Source organism: Moschus berezovskii, chromosome 13, assembly GCF_049115385.1.
Source record: "Moschus berezovskii isolate FMDL1 chromosome 13, NW_MosBer_1.0, whole genome shotgun sequence".
Taxonomy (NCBI): Eukaryota; Metazoa; Chordata; class Mammalia; order Artiodactyla; family Moschidae; genus Moschus; species Moschus berezovskii.
This window is the reverse complement of record NC_142472.1, coordinates 52148152-52165386: the sequence shown is the minus strand read 5'-3', so window position 1 is coordinate 52165386 and position 17235 is coordinate 52148152. Positions and strand designations below refer to the sequence as shown.

The following is a 17235-nucleotide window of genomic DNA, read 5'->3' as shown; positions in this document are numbered from 1 at the left end:
TGAACTAGGCATTCACAGCATCGAAGACCATGTCTGTGCTCTGGAAAAAGGACAGCTTCTTTCCTTACTACCTACCCTCTACACGAGGTGTTTATCCCCATACAAGGGAGGACACTGAGGCCCAAAGGACACATGAGATGGTGGAAACCAAAGAAAACTCATTCCTGGTGACCCCAAGGCAGGGTTCTGGGTGCTCTGCCAGGCTGACTAAGGGTTGTACCCGCCACAGTGAGTATCTAAGACCCTTCCACTTAGCTCCGTAGGACTCCACCAAACTGGTCGATACTGCAAAGCTATACAGTCATCTAAATAACGTGTTCAACAGTGCAGCCCTTCATCCCACCAGCTCTGATGGAACAGCCTGCAAGGAGGAGGAGCCACCTGAGGGAGGACACGGTAAAGGGGCACTTGGCCCGAGCTCCTGGCGGAGCAGAGCAGCTGAACCTCTTCAGACTGCCCGAACAAGAACTATACAGAAATAAACCATTCAGCCGGTGGAGTGTTCTAAGCGTGACCCTGAATTTCCTGGAATAAAATGAAATCGCTTATGAAATGTGTTGGCATTCATAAAAAATAGAAGGAAAATTTAATGGAATAACAAGCATGTAAGTAATAATGTTTAAAATAAAAATAAGGCAATAAAAAGGTATTTACTGAAATTGCTTTTAACTTCTGGGTCTGGCCCAGGTAAAGAAACCCTTTTGATAGATGCCAGCATTCTGTTTATCTGGGGAAGGACCTGACAAGCACAGAATATACACATTATGAGATTATGGACAATGGGTCAGGGCTTCCCTGGTAGCTCAGAGGTAAAGAATCCGCCTGCCAACGCAGGAGGCGTGGGTTCGATCCCTGGCCCAGGAAGATTCCCTGGATGACAACCCACTCCAATATTCTTGCCTGTGACATCCCATGGAGAGAGGAGCTGGGCGGGCTGCAGTCCTGGGGTCGCAAAGAGTCAGACACAACTTAGCAACTAAACAACAATGGCCCCTCAGGGGCTTTCACATTTTGCCTCAGTGTCCACACGACACAATGTCAACTAATAGTCTGGCGAATGTTTTTCCAAAATGTGTGCAGAGAAACCAGCCGTGGCAATCAGGAGAAGACCAAAGATGCCTGGTGTACAGGAATCCAGGCGTGTGGGATTGCTGTCTCGCCATCTCTCTTCAACAACAGCAAGCAGGTGTCAGGAGAACCAGGCAAGCAGAAACGAAGAGCACTGAGCTGGCAAACACTTCCCAGCGGCAGAGAAAGCGACTGCTTATCAGATCAAGCTGCTCAGCCTGCTCATTTGAATGAATGGTAACTAACATGGAGGCCACCTAATTGCCAGTCCCCGGAGAGGATAAATCCAACAGGTGTGGAAATGAAAGGCACCCTCCTCCCCATGCTGGTCCAGATCCTGAAGACCTGGGCTGGTGCGTGTGTCACCGGGCAGAGCTCAGGGTTTCCGGGAGTGGCTGGGAGCGGCAGCCCCAGGCTTCCCCCGTCCAAGCAGGGCAGACCCACTGGATCTGAACCACGGGGCTTCTTCAACCTGCAGGTCCCTCCAGCCGCCCCCACTTCTGCCCCAGTGCTCTCCTGCACACGGGGCCTCACCTACCACACCTTCCCCGGATCTGCCACACTGGGTCTCCCTAAACCTAGCGTGGGCGCCCTCCCTTGGGCTCCTGCAGCACCCTAGGTGTCCTGCCAACCCACAGGGTGACCGTCTTCTCTCTCTCTCTGTTGCCCTTGAATTGCGTCTTGTCAGGATGCATCGCGTCCTTCTGTCACTATAGCACTTAATTTTAAAGATCAGTTTTCATATTAAAAATGAAGACTTTTCCTGAAAACTGAAAGCCTGGCATTCACAAGTCCCATGTCAAGGCGACCCAAGCTCCAGCTGAGCACCTGCCATCCCATTCACTGAGGAATTCAGGCATTGGGGGCTATGGTCCCCACCTCCCCTGTTGTCACAGCCTTCCTGGATCACCAGACGAGCAGTTAAGAGTACATCACCAGTTGGGGTTGGAGTATTTGGTGATAAGAACTGTGATTTTGCTCTAGAATTGTAACATATCCAAAATATGTGCGCAATACATGTTGAAGCAATGAAGGAATTCATTAACTAGAAACAGTAAAATGTTAGGGTTGTCGTAAGGAGTAAAACAATATAAGGGGAAACGTGTGTGACCGACCACACCTTGAGCTTGAAACTTAAGTGATGGTGGGAGAGCACGGTTCAGGTGAGGAGGGCGCTTCTGAGTATAGAGCTATAATAATAACAAATATCCCCAAGGAGGAAGAGCTCGCGTGGACCTTTCCAATTTTAACAATTCAGTAAAATCTTCAAGAATGGTCCTTATTTTTGATCTTATAAATGATCAAAATATATGAATCTTAGAATAGTTCAAATAATCTAAATATTTTTTTCCGAGAAAAAGTTGCTTAATTTTCTTTTTTCCCCTCACATTTCAAAGCCATGTGATTTATTATCTGACATGCAGAGCATGCAACAGGAAAACGTTTTCATCTAGTAAAACTATACATACACTAGGTCATGAAGCCACAACCAACACATACATTTTTCCAATATGCAATAAGCTGAGATATTTTTTTAAGAAATTAACATTAAACTGGCAGGCTTACAATTTATAAGATCAGCACTGAAATGACGCCAACGCTACACGTATGGCCTCTTATATTTTAATGGTGGAACACAATCATAAATGGCTGAGAATAATGTCAGTTCCATATGCGAAGAGAATAAAAAATTAATTAGAAATTTAGGGTGATGCTATTTCCACACACAGCAGCAACCTATAGCTGCTGGCTATTCTGTATCTTCACCTTCAATTTCACTCTATCCTGAAAATTATTCTTCTTACACAGTAGAATTTACAGCCCCTTTTGCGGCCTAGAAAGCTCAGAAAAGTATGCGGTAATAAAAATATACATATTGTTGTTGGCTGGGAGGTGGGAATGATTTCCCTTTTCAAGTCAAGAAATATTTTCTACCAAAAACTCTACAAGCTTTAAAATGTTCTGTTGCCAAATACAATACCTTCAATTCCTTCAAAGTTCAAAACCATTAGGGGCCACTCACTGTCAGGCTCCTACAATTTTTTTTAACAGAACTTAAACTAGAATAGGTTTTTTTGAAAATAATTCTTTTTATTTCTCTGAGTTTTAAATGCTATCATTTTTGCCTTAGGAAGACACAGTGTGTTTAATCAACTAGCATACTGTAACTGGGTACTCTTCCCCAACTTTACTAACATTTTTCAATCATAAAAGACAAATAGGACAATTGCAGCATCAGGGTCTACGGGGACCCCAAACATCCATACAGTCTATTCTAAGAGAATTGTGCATAACAATGTCTACAACACAGCTGTTTAAATTTTTACTTTAGAAGTCTGGACAGATTCCAAAACCCCTCTCTGTGGCATGTGCAGAGTTCTCCACTCTAAGTGGCCTCCATTCTTGTAGAACTTCCTCATCTTAGAACCATCCGAGCAGACAGAGGGGAAGAGTTGGCTGAATAACATTTAATCTTCAGGTAGACAAGCTCCTCTGGTATATAATTGCTGAGGTTGGCCATCCTCCTTTTAAAAATCCAGCTCTTAAAACTTCAATTTAAAAGGCACATATTCTGTGATGTGTGGACTACATGATAACCCAATACTGTTTAAACATCTTACTTCTAAATGTAAACAATTGAGACAGATAAAATACGATGAATGAACTCACTGCTCAGCCAGTAAATCATGAAAGGAAATTGCGTTCATACTGCTTGACTGTTCTTTTTCTTCAGCCAGAAGGTCATTTTAGAAAGGTTATGAACATTTAAGAATCAGCTGCCATGAGACAAACACCTCTCACTGTTAAGCTGTTCCTGCTCTCTTATCACATGAGCAGCTGTCTCTTTATTCAGGGCATATATTTATTCAACCTGTTGTCAACAGACATGCTGGCCTTTTCCAGATCTTTATTTTAAATGCTTGACTTTAAATACTGATTTATCACATTTAAGAGGACTTTTCTATTTTCCTTAAAGATCCTTAAGTCTTTTGTTTGTGCTGTGTTAATTTTTGAATGGCTGAACCGGCTGCAGAGGACTGGGTTAAGCTTGGGTTTGGATGTTTAAATAGGTGAAAAAGGAAAACCAAAGTCTCTTCAGGAGTGTTAGCAGAACTCCTCACTCAGACGTCAAATGTCCCCAAATACCCTGGATTCACATATTAGAGCTACAACTAGTAAATTAAATTAACATACTAAGCACAGCATGTAATTATTACATGTATGTACAAATACATTCTATGCAAGTTAAACTTCATGATAATCTGAGGTTAAAAAACAAATTTTCTGTTCTTTTAAAAAGGCTTTTAAATGTTAGCAATGTTCTTTATTCAAGTCATCTGGGTAGGAAAGGCACTTTACGCTACAATTTCAAGGGCATAAAAAAGTCTTCCTATGTGCTTACCTTCAAATTCAAAATTCAGTCTGGACTCAGAGCCTAAAGACACTCTCATCAAAGAAACAAATATACTCCATGAATGTCCCAGAAAATGCTAACACAATATCCTAGAGTCAGCACTTAGTATGGAAAAAATTCCAAAGTACATAAAGACACCTGGCCTCCATAACAAAGTAGACCTCATGAGACACCTACAAGGGTTAAAAAGAAACAAATACAGAGTTCATGATAAAGCACCATGTATTCATGCCAAGGGAGTATTTTCAAAATGAAACTGCATTTCTGTGTTTTGTATTATTGTCAGAACTTGATAAATATTATGTGAAGAAACACTCTTTTCAAGTACTGACATCTCTGTGAATGATAACTGTCAAAAACTGTCTTCCAGGGTAGGACTCGATTCTCACCCCCTCTAGTTATATATCTCTAAATTAGATGATAAAGTGCTTGAAATAAGACATGTTTTTAAACTACATGAAAGAAGCATGGCAAAGACGCCTAAGGTGAAGCTGTACAACAGAAAACATAGGGAGTAGTAAATCCTGAACTAATGCAATATAATCTTCCCCTTTGCATATAAGTATCTGATCATGAAATAATGACACATCAAAATAAATTCTTCTGTTTGCCTAAGTCACGTTTAACAGTAACTGTTTCCTGTTTATATAAAGAAATCGTCTTCTATTGTAAACAGTAAAGGAAAACTGTCACTGGAGTAAAAACCACCCATTCATAGTTTGAGTTAAACTATTTCAATTAAAGAAATACCGAACAATGCCTAATGGTCTTGTTTGTCTGCAAACTGAGTCCTTTTTTAAATGAAAAAACAAACAAACAACCAGTGACATGGATTTCCTACAATGGTAACTGTAGGTGCGATGCATAGCTCGCTACCAACGAAACAGATCGCTGCAGCTGGGTGCTTGCAAACTTCCTCCTCAAGCGGGAATGAGCTACATCTCTATGCCATCAAATGGCAGGAGACCCCTGGCCAAGGCTGCGAGAGCAGCCCTGTGCGTCACCGTGCCGGCACCTCCTCCCTCCCGGGCTCTCAAACGGCCGGCCGGCCTGCAGACCGCTTCCCGCCGGGAGGGCTGCAGCGCCCGGTCCAGGCCGGGCGAGCACACATTTGCACGCACACACACCTTCGCCTGCGCGCAGCATTCTGTTGACCAGATCCCTGCACTGAGGGTCAGCGCGCTCGGTCCGGTCGCCCACGCGGGCCGGGGGGCGTTCCCCCAGCTCCGGCATCTCCGTGCCCCTAGCCGTCAGCCCTCCCCGGGGGTCGCCTCCGCCGGCCCTGTGTTCCCTAACCCTGCCCAGAGCGCGGACAGCCCAGGCTGGCGCCCCCTGCCTCCACCCGCGGCCGCCTCCTCTCAGCACGCGTTTCGCGCGGATCCGCCGGGGCGAGGGCTGGGACCGCCGCGTGGCGTGGCCGGGTGGGCTGCGGGCACCTACCTTCCCCCGTGCCTGAGGCTGCCCCGCAGGCCCCGACGGCGATCGGAGGCTCAGGGGCGCGCGGCACGCGGCGCGGAGCTGGGCCGGGGTCCGCTCCTCACGCGCGCGCCCTGCACTGCCCGGCGCCGCGGCCCAGCGCTCCCCGGTAGCCCGGCAACCGCCGCTGCCTCCCGGCCCCGCCCACCCGGGGCCCCGCCCACCAGGATTCCCGCCCACGTCCCCTCCGGCCCACAGGCTCTCGGCGGCGCCACCGCTTGCCCTGCCCACGTCTGAGCCCCGCCCACCCCATGGCCCGCCTGCCGCGCAGCCCCGCCCACCAACCGGCCCCGCCCATTGCCTGCCCCGCCCACAGCGGAGGCACCGCACACCCCCAGGGCTCCCGGCTGTCCCCACCGGCCCCAGGCACCTTAGGCCGCAGCTGAGCCGCCCGTGGCCTCCGGGGCTGCGGAAGCTGTTGACTGCATCCCGCAGGCGGGCCTGGGCAGGGCGGAGGGTGCTCATCCTGATCGCCAAGAGCGGAGCTCTGTCACTGCCTGCGGCTAGAGTGGCACCCTCGCGTCCACCTGGACCTGCTTCCAGGCTTCGTGCCTCTGCACCTTCTACCCCGTGCCCGCCTCTGTGCCAGGAAAGGCGCGGGAAGCCACATGACATGAGTGCAGTGGGTCCAGATCACTAGGATCCGGCCCACCGGGCTCCTCTCCACTCACAGAGGCTTTTCCCGGCGGGCCCACGGGCCGCTGGCTTCCAGAGGGCCTGGTGCACCCATAGGTCCAGCGCGGTCTGGTCCAAGCCCCCAGGGATCCAGGCCTCTACATGCATCTGGTGAACGGATGGTGTCCAAACTTCACCTTGCACACTTAAGAAGCGGAGCTAATGGTGCCCAGTCCGCACCTTTGGTGGGCGGAGTAAAAGGACCAAGTACAGAAAGAGTTTTTCCGCAGTAGAATGCTATAGAAATGTAAGCAATTATCGTCATCTGGCCAGTGAGTAAATGGACAAACTTCTCTCCAGCCCAAAATGCCACGCACGCATTGCGTTGATGCAGAGGAGCGCGCTGCTCCCTTTGTTGGCTTTGATTCCCTGGCAAAACTTCATGTTCCTTTGGATGGAACCAAATCCTGCTTCCTTTCTGTACCCCAAGGCCCATAGTAGCCTTCAATAAGTGTTTGTAGATTGAATACGGTGCTACAGTTAGTTACCCAGGCACATGACCCCACACTGAGAATGCCCAGTGCAGTACTAGGTAGTTGTATACTACCCAAAGTAATTTATACATTCAATGCAATCCCTATCAAGCTACCAACAATATTTTTCACAGAACTAGAACGAATAATCTCACAATTTGTATGGAAATACAAAAAACCTCGAATAGCCAAAGCAATTTTGAGGAGGAAGAATGGAACTGGGGGAATTAACCTGCCGGACTTCAGGCTCTATTACAAAGCCACAGTCATCAAGACAGTATGGTACTGGCATAAAGACAGAAATATAGATCAATGGAACAAAATAGAAAGCCCAGAGATAAACCCACGCTCCTATGGACACCTTATCTTCGACAAAGGAGGCAAGAATATAAAATGGAGAAAAGACAGTCTCTTTAACAAGTGGTGCTGGGAAAACTGGTCAGCCACTTGCAAAAGAATGAAACTAGAACACTTCCTAACACCATACACCAAAATAAACTCAAAATGGATCAAAGATCTAAATGTAAGACCAGAAACTATAAAACTTCTAGAGGAGAACGTAGGCAAAACACTCTCCGACATAAATCACAGCAGGATCCTCCAAGACCCACCTCCCAGTATATTGGAAATAAAAGCAAAAATAAACAAATGGGACCTAATTAAAATCAAAAGCTTCTGCACAGCAAAGGAAACTCTAAGCAAGGTGAAAAGACAGCCTTCAGAATGGGAGAAAATAATAGCAAATGAAGCAACTGATAAAGGATTAATCTCCAAATTATACAAGCAGCTCCTGCAGCTTAATTCCAGAAAACTAAGTGACCCAATCAAAAAATGGGCCAAAGAACTAAACAGACATTTCTCCAAAGAAGACATAAAGATGGCTAACAAACACATGAAAAAATGCTCAACATCCCTCATCATCAGAGAAATGCAAATCAAAACCACAATGAGATACCATTTCACACCAGTCAGAATGGCTGCTATCCAAAAGTCTACATGCAATAAATGCTGGAGAGGGTGTGGAGAGAAGGGAACCCTCTTACACTGTTGGTGGGAATGCAAACTAGTACAGCCACTATGGAGAACAGTGTGGAGATTCCTCAGAAAACTGGAAATAGAACTGCCATATGATCCAGCGATCGCACTCCTGGGCATACACACCGAGGAAACCAGAATTGAAAGAGACACATGTACTCCAATGTTCATTGCAGCACTGTTTATAATAGCCAGGACATGGAAGCAACCTAGATGTCCATCTGCAGATGAATGGATAAGAAAACTTTGGTACATATACACAATGGAGTATTTTTCAGCCATCAAAAAGAATGCATTTGAATCAGTTTTAATGAGGTGGATGAAATTGGAGCCAATTATACAGAGTGAAGTAAGCCAGAAAGAAGAACATCAATACTGTATATTAACGCATATATATGGAATTTAGAAAAATGGTAACCTGAACCCTGTATAAGAGACTGCAAAAGAGACATAGGCATTTAGAACAGTCTTTGGAACTCTGTGGGAGAGGGTGAAGGTGGAATGATTGGGGAGAATGGAATTGTAGCATGTATATTATCATAAGTGACCAGTCCAGGTTCGACATATAAATTTTCCTCTGTTCAAAAAAAAAAAAAAAAAGAGTACTGGAGTGGCTTGCCATTGTATAATCTTATTCAAAAACACTATCCTCCATTACAGTTGTGTATGTGTGTATATGTTTGTAGATGCATAGATAAAAGTCTGTAAAATAAAAAAAAAAAAAAATCCTTCCAAGTGTCAGCCTCAAGGTTGTCATGGCCGGAATAGCAACCGCAATAATAACTTACTTTTAATCATTTACAAATGATATACCCTATCCTATTTGAGGACTTTGCAGGTGGCGCTATTGGTAAAGAACCTGACTGCCAATGCAGGAGACAAGCGATGCCGGTTTGATCCCTGGGTCAGGAAAATTCTCTGGAAAAGGGAATGACAACCCACTCCAGTATTCTTGCCTAGAGAATCCCATGGATGGAGAATTCTCCCTGGCTACAGTCCATGGGGTCACAAAGAGCTGGACATGACTGAAGCGGCTTAGCATGCATGCACACATTATACCTGAAACTCAAGGCGAGCCTGCATTTCCCAAACCTACCTGTCAGCTGTGATCTAGGACCACAACACTCCCTGAACTTCACTCACAAGCTCCCTCTTAGATGGAAGTCACCTGTTTGTCTAACTGGACCCCACCTCCCCGAGGGCAGCTCTTATTTTCTTAGTAGCCCAGAGCCTAGCACACCGGGGGTCCTCCGTCTACCATCCTTAAGCTGACTTATCGCTGCTTCTTTGTAAGGTCTCACACATTCACCCTTTTCCCTCTTTCTCCCTTTACCCCATCACCTCAATCACAGTGCAGGCCCTCCGCACCTTTCGCCTGAATGCCCTGCCTTTTCACACCTCCCTCCCCACTACCCTGTCCAGCCTGTCTGTCCTCATCCTGCCTTACATTGTGGTCACTGACCAGTGAAAAGATTTACAATGATTCTTCACTTCTCCATCCTTTAAATTAGCAGTCAGGGATTTCCATGTTTGGGCTCCACCCACATCTTCAGCCTTATCTTTCCTCCCTCTACACCAACCACTTCATATTCTGGCCAAACTGGTCTGCATGCCTTGCCTCCAGTGTGCCCTGAACTTGCCCTTCCTCTGCTCCCCAAGCTTCCTCTTCACACTCACCTCTTTCCCTCACCTGACTCCTCCGCACGCCAGAAGCCACAGCTCTCAGGAGTCTCCCTAAGGTCTGAGGCCTTCTTAAGACAAGGACAGCACTTGCCACATTCTCCCTCCTGCCCTGTTGCTGTGAGTTAGCTTTCTTCCTCAAGGAGTTAAAAGGAGTTCTGCTTTCAAGAAGCGGCATATTTTGCTCAAACATACACCTTTGATAGTACCGAATGTTCAGTGTTTTCTGAGAGGAATTTAATCTGCCAGTCCAGGAACTCCTTTGTTTTCTTCTGGCCTCCCTTTCTGCTTAAGACAGAAGCACATTACTCTGTTCAGTCGTTTTGCACCATCTTCCGTGTGTGTGGCTGGGCTTCCCCTGAGCCCGCTAACTCTCCATGGACGGGTCTGATGCACACACACGGCCGCTGGCATTGCACATTCTGGCCTTGGATGCTAAATCAACGCTCACTAACTGTATGCCCTTGGAAAAGTTACTTGACCTTCCCAAACTTCTTCTTCAACTGTGAAAGGCGTTCCATTAATCGTTGTTCAGTAGGATAAGCGATGCAAAGAGCTCAGCCCAGTGTCTGGTGCACAGTCAGTGCTCACTAAATGGCAGCCTTTTGTCAGGCACACAGTGCCAAGCATCAGAGATCTGTGATAACCCAAATGGTGCTTGACAGTAAAGAGCACTGAACGGCTGCACTGTGGCTATTGAGTGCATTTTACTCTGTTTGTTTTAACTTTTTGGTATGTGGGGTCTTAGTTCATCAACCAGGGATGGAACCCACACCCACTCAGTGAAAGTGTGGAATCTTAACCACTGGACTGCCAGGGAAGTCCCACATACATGTTTTCTCAGTCGCTCAATCCGACTCTTTGGGACCCTGTGGACAGTAGCCCCCCAGGATCCTCTCTTCATGGGATTCTCCAGGCAAGAATACTGCAGTGGGTAGCCAATCCCTTCTCCAGGGAATCTGCCCAATCCAGGTATTGAAACTGTGTCTCCAGCATTGGCCGAAGGATTCTTTACCGCTGAGCTATCTGGGAAGCCCAGGGAAATCCCACACTGGTTGTTATTAATGAATTGAAATTTTACTGACAAAGCCAAATTATTTTTTTTTTTTTTTTGGCTACTGGGGATTGAGGGATCTTAGTTTCCTGAGACCAGGGATCAAACCCTGGTCTATGGCAGTGAAAGTCCAGAATCTTAACCACTAGACTCCAAGAAATTCCCTGAAAGAGCCAAATTCTTACGAGGATTTTGGTAGAGGTGTATTTTTAAAGATGATGTTAAGAATTGGCTTTCTGAAGCTAGTTTTAGCAATAGCTAAGCTGATTTGAAGTGTGATTATAATATGTTCCTAAAAAAGTTGAACCAATGAAGTTAACAAACCTCTTGGGAAAATAGTTTCCACTGGAATAAAAGTTAATGGAAAACTGCTTGACTTTCAAGTAATTTCCAGCATTAAACACTATTTCATGGGGGAAAGGAACAGAATGTAAGTCACATGAGAATTGTGAATTCTGTCTGTTCCTTCACAGTGCCTGGCACATAGTAGGTACTCATTAAAAATTTGTTGAATGAATAAATAGGGGTTAAAATCTCAAAGAGTTATAAAGTTTGCCAAATATAGTTAGGAAAATAAAGGGGAATATAACCAAGACCCAGATATTTAAGTAATTCCCAGCACCCACTGCTGACCATTGATGTCAGACCATCTGTGTAGGGCGGGGGCCTGACAGGGAGCAACTTGTCCAAGGTCACACACCAAGTTAATAACAAAGCAGGATCCAAAATCCAGGCTTCCTGAATCCTAATATAATAATCACCATACCAAGAATGCATAAATTAATACATGTGGCTTAGGGCTTCCCTGGTGGCTCAGATGGTAAAGAATCTGCCTGCAATGCAGGAGAGCCAGGTTTGATTCCTGGGTCGGGAAGATCCTCTGGAGAAGGGAATGACAACCAGTGTTCTTGCCTGGGAAATCCCATGGATAGAGGAGCCTGGTGGGCTATAAGTCCACAGGGTCACAAAGAGTTGGACATGATTGAGTGACTAACACAGGCCAAGGAGGGTATTTATTCGGTTGATATAATGTTAAACTCATGATATCTATAGAGCAAAACTGCTGTAAGTTGCAGCAGGTGCACGGATCCTGGTGAGTTTATGACATCACGTTGGTCAAAATCTTCTGTTTATTGAGAGAAGAAGCAAGCCATGATGCTACCTTTCTGCTTTCCAAGAAACACAGAGGACTGACTACTCTGCACATGGTGGGATTAAGAAGCAGGCTTACTGGGCAGCAGCCCCCAGGGCTAGGCTGTAGGGCTGTCTAAGTCCTGGGCGCCACTGACAGGATGGAGAAAGCTGTACTTCTCAGAAAGCTTCTCAGAAAGGGAGCGGGTCATGTTGGAAGAATCAGTCTGATCAAGTTGCTCAACACCCCCATGTTATCTCCCTCCGCCTCCTCATCAAAGGGCAGAGTTAAGTCACAATGGGTGATGCTGAAGTACTTTGCAAGCAAGGATGTGAGAGATGGTCAGTCTGGAGTGGTGATTTCAGCCAGTGAGTGGACCTGAGGGAGCATGGCCACCAGGAGCCTCCTCACGCCCCCTTTCATAGCCCATTCTTCTAAGCAGTGCTGACAACATGTTAAAGAATCACTCCTTAATGGTGCACTGGTTTCTGAAAGCTTCCAGGGTGTCCTGGACTGGCCCTGCTATCACAGAGAATCTGATCAACCATACCAATGATGGATGCATGAGTGTGGTCCAGTCCTGAAGCAGCGAAAGAATGACTTAGATCCCGAGGTCCTTTATAGTTGAAGATTCTAGGCCAACGATGGAAAACTCGATCAAAAAATTCTAATAACTCTCATAAAATATACCAAACAAAATTTTTTAAAAAGCCCATTCACCCTCCTAAAATTTTGGCTGTAATGTGTGCCAACAGTCAAGTTCAGCTCCATGCAATTCTTATAACAGAATTAACAGCCCAGCCCTAAAACAAAAGAACCTGAATTGAAATCAGACTCCAGTGGTGCACTTAATTAGTCCTGTGAGCTTGCACTTGATAGTTAATCCCTCTGAGATTCACTTTTCTCATCTGTATAATTACAGCGACAAAATTAATTGCTGGAAATTTAAATGAGATGGTGTCCTAAAAATACTGTCAGAGTGCCTGACATATACATACTCCATAGATCTGAGTGAATTAATAACTAGTGCATTAATAAATGCTAGTGAATGTTACTAAGTAATAATCTATAAAGCTTTATATGAAATCTTTATGAGGGTGATAACACATGAGAGATAGCTATTTGACCCTGAGATCCGTGTATATGTGAAAAATTTATAGTCAATAAATAAATTTATTCACAAGAGATATATTTTTTTTTCCAAGAAAAAAATCCCAGAAGGCGTTAGTGAAACCTTGCTCAAGAATTCTTAATATAAGCAAATGTAATATGAAATATACATAATGTACAAGCCCATATTGAATCTGTAAACTGAAATCTCACAAAATCCCACTGGGACTCTCCAGGGAGGAATAACAACCTTTAGTTAACTATTACATTAAACTTTTCACTTTTCACTGACATCCTTCAAGAAACTGTCAATTTCTTGGAAACACAAAAAGAGTGTGCATATAATATCAAGATATGTGCATAATATATATATGCACACCTGTATCTACACATACACAAGTATATATAATTCCACATTGCATAGAAATATTAAATTTTTGTGAAAATTACTTTAAATGTTCTGGTAAATTATGTGTGGCAGTAATTGTGTTCAGACTGCTTAGAAACATAGAAGCAACAGCAGTTGTTGGCAAATCAGAGGACTGGTCCAGTTGATTGACACATCTCTCATGGAAACAAAAACTACACAGCAGAAGGAAGTGGTTATCTTGATCTTTCAAACTAACCCTGTTCTCCAGTCAGCAGTGCATTTGTTTTAGGAGGTGTTGGAAAATATCCATGGTGAACTGGGAAGGACACAGGACCAAGACTTGGAAAACTGGCCACGTAACTTAATTAAGAAAGTCAAGCGACTTTTCCGCAGTCCTAGTTTCCTCATCTGTACAATAGCTATAAAAATTCCACCCTGCTTATTTCAGGAGGACGATCTGGTCCACTCCCTCATTCCCCACATGAGAACACTGGGGAGTGAAGTGAATCCCTAAGGTCACATAGCTGATCAGTGAGAGAATCAGGACTAGAAATAAGTCTTTTGAAGTCTTGGAGTTTCTGCAGTAACAAAGCTGCCATTGAAGCATCAGATAGGAAAAGGCTTTGAAGAATGTAATGTAAGGGTTTTCTTCAGTGGAAATCTTACAGATTTAAATCACAGTCAAGATCAACATAAAGCAGTCAGTTCAGAGATGACTTTTAAGACTGTACCTGTACATTTAGCAATAGGCATCCTTCTTTTAAAATCATATACAATCTGCTTCTTTTCTCAACCAAGACACAAGATGTAAACAATTCCCTGAATTAATTCAGACCCTGAAGTGGATTTTCAATGACTTGACTTGCCCAAGCAAGCTCTCTGCAAAGCCTAAATTAATCAGATAATTGCCAATTCTCCCTTTTGTTTTCTGTTGAAAAAGTGTGTGTTTGTTAGAATGAGCCTAGTAGCAGAATAATAGTCATTAAAAAAATTTTAAGTCCCAAATCTGAACTAAATGACCAAATTCTTAAGCACACTATTTCATTAGGCATCTTCTCCAGTCATTATTTTAAAAGTTTAATTGTCTTTATCCTAATGTGAACATTATTGCTGCGGTGGTGACGTAAAGAGGACTTTTTCGGCAAACAAATGAAAAGAAAAATCAACCTAAGCTGATCATTCAGGATTTTGTGAACATGCTTTGTCACATTGTCAGTAAAACAAAAATTTAAATGCCTCTCTTGGCATGACTAAAAACAGGAGTTAAATCTTTTAAATTCTTACTGATACATCTTAAAAATAAAGTCAGTTTGGTAAGGTTTTAAATAATCTCCACTTAACAGCTATCAGTTTTAAAATTAAGTAAACAATGCTAATTACGCTCCTTCAAATATCAAGAGGAAATTTAGAAAGCAATTTAATTAATTGGCTCTGAAAAATTAATTACACATGAAATGAGGCTCATTAGGCCCTTCCGGTCTCATCAGAATTTCTGACTAAAAAATAACTGATCTCATCACTTATACTTGTTTTGTGGTTCGGCTGGCATTAAATAGACTACCGTGATGATACGTACTCTACCCAAGTAAAACTAAGACCAAAACATTAAATGCTAATATGAACTAATATGAACATGGTGCTCTTACACTGTGCACGTAACTTGTAAATTCAGCACAGCCATATACTTTGGTTTTGCCACACTGAGCGTAAACTAAAGGGAAAATGGGACTAAAAACTGTGTAACATCATAACTGTGGATCACCCAGTTTTCATAAACAGTTGGCAAATTTTAACTCACAACAGCTGTCACTGCATTAAAAGTACATGTCAGTTTAGGAATATTAACCTCCGGGATGTGTCTGCACTTGAGGTTTGTGCAAAGGTTCCAGAAGATCACCAGAGGATTTCTTTTTAAACCAAACTCAGCACAACCTAACCTAACCTCAGAATGTCTGACAATTCTTCAGTTTTACCCAGAAAAGAGCTTTAATCGTACTTGAATGGCTCTCCAGTGCTTCCTTGGAGGGGACATACTGCATAAGGAAATGTATTTCTTAGGCCGGCGTCTTGGAGGTGAGAAGAAATAAAGAAACAGTATTACCAGAGATGCAGTGCTCTTTTCTATGAGAAAACAGGAAAATATTGGCATCCATGGAGTCCCTCCGCCTGTTTACTGAGTAAAGCAACTTGTAAATACTTAGAGCAATTACAGCCTGCAGACCTTGGGCTCTGAAGCGGCGGGGGAGATAGCTCAAGTTAGCTCCCTCCCCTTCGGTCCTGTTGGAACAACTCATTTCCAAGTAAAATGTGCGCGGCAGATTGCAAACCCTTTGTACAAACTACCAAACCGACCCCGGAGTATCGGATTTCCTTTCATCCACACACACACAGAGTACTCAAGGACAGAAATGCTCGTGGCCCCCTAGACTAAAACCCTCTTTTCTGAGAACACGCAGGAAAAGTGCACCGAAAGCCACAACAAACAGAAATCGCTGTACCTTCAACGTGCTGAAGTCTTTCCAAGGACTCACCACCCGTTTCGGCAACCGAGTTTCTCCTTGGCAGCCCTTCTGCGCCCAACGCTTGTACCTTCCCAAAAATGTATGTCGGCACAAGCCCAGACGAAACCTCCAACCCGGGAAAAGAAAATGAAGCCTGCAGATCAAAGGCAGACGAGCAGGGAGATGAAATGCCGGTAATCTGATCGGTGATCAGTTGCCGCACATCAAAGGCAGGCCAAGTTGCTGTGTGTGTGTGTGTGTGTGTGTGTGTGAACGCGCGCGCGCGCGCAGGACTCTCGGAACGCTCCTTTCAAGCAGGTAGCCGCCCCAGCGGCTCCCCGCCCTCGGATTCTTTTGTTTGACCCGGATCCCGTCGTTCTTCTCTTCCCTGGCACCCAGGAGGCCCCCGCGGTGCCCCCCGGCCCGGGCTGAGAGTCTGGGCCCGCGGCGCTCCGGCCCCCGCGCTGCGCCGGGGCTGCGCGCTGGGAGCCTCGCCTGGTGCCAGCGGGCCGCGCCGGGGCCCTTTCATCTCGCGGAGCCGCCGGTCCCATGACCTCACCGCCGCCTGGCAGGACTGCCGCCCGCGGGGAGCGCGCCCTGGGGCAGGGCGGCCGCCTCCTATCCGCCGCGCGCCCGCGGCCCCAGCGGCAACGCCTGGGCGCTGCTGCGGGGCCACCCCGTGGGGAGCGGACCCCCGAGCCGTCCCGGCTGCCAGAGACACAGCCTTTATCTGCCCTTTTATCTCGGAGGAACCGCGGTGCGTCCCGCAGACCGTCCGGTCTCCAGGATGGTTCCGAGGAGCAGTGGGGACCCCGAGGGAGAGGGTGACCTCTCTTCAAAGGCTGTTCCGGCCTTCCCTGTGACCAGTCCTTACGGATTTTGAGTAACCTGTCTTCTCCTTGAAACTTAAATTATTAGACGTTGCCAATTAATCACCGGCGCTTTAATCAGTCGAGAATGAGATGGCTGGATGGCATCACCGACTTGATGGACATGAGTTTGAGTGAACTCCGGGAGTTGGTGATGGACAGGGAGGCCTGGCGTGCTGTGATTCATGGGGTCGCGGAGAGTCGGACACGACTGAGCGACTGAACTGAACTGAACTGAACGAGCAGATAACTAAGTTACCCAGTATTTTGATATCTCTCACCCTCTCACTTAAGCCACTGGGCCCGACAGTCTTGATCTTGGTTTAGGATTCAGAAAATTACATTTTAAAAACTACGTGTACTTCTTCAGTTCAGTT

General features: G+C 45.4%; 1 protein-coding gene across 2 annotated transcripts in view; it reads right to left on the bottom strand.

Annotated features, from left to right (window-relative positions):
• The window catches only part of TNFRSF19 (TNF receptor superfamily member 19), a 97631-nt gene extending 81132 nt beyond the window's left edge, over positions 1–16499 (bottom strand). The window contains exon 1 of one of the 2 annotated variants that reach the window (XM_055426382.2): positions 15987–16499. The gene's annotated coding sequence lies outside the window, so the exon portion shown is untranslated. Of the gene's footprint in view, positions 1–5923; positions 6054–15986 lie in introns of those variants that run through there. The other variant, XM_055426383.2, reaches the window with a different exon arrangement.
• Between the last annotated feature and the right edge of the window lie 736 nt (positions 16500–17235).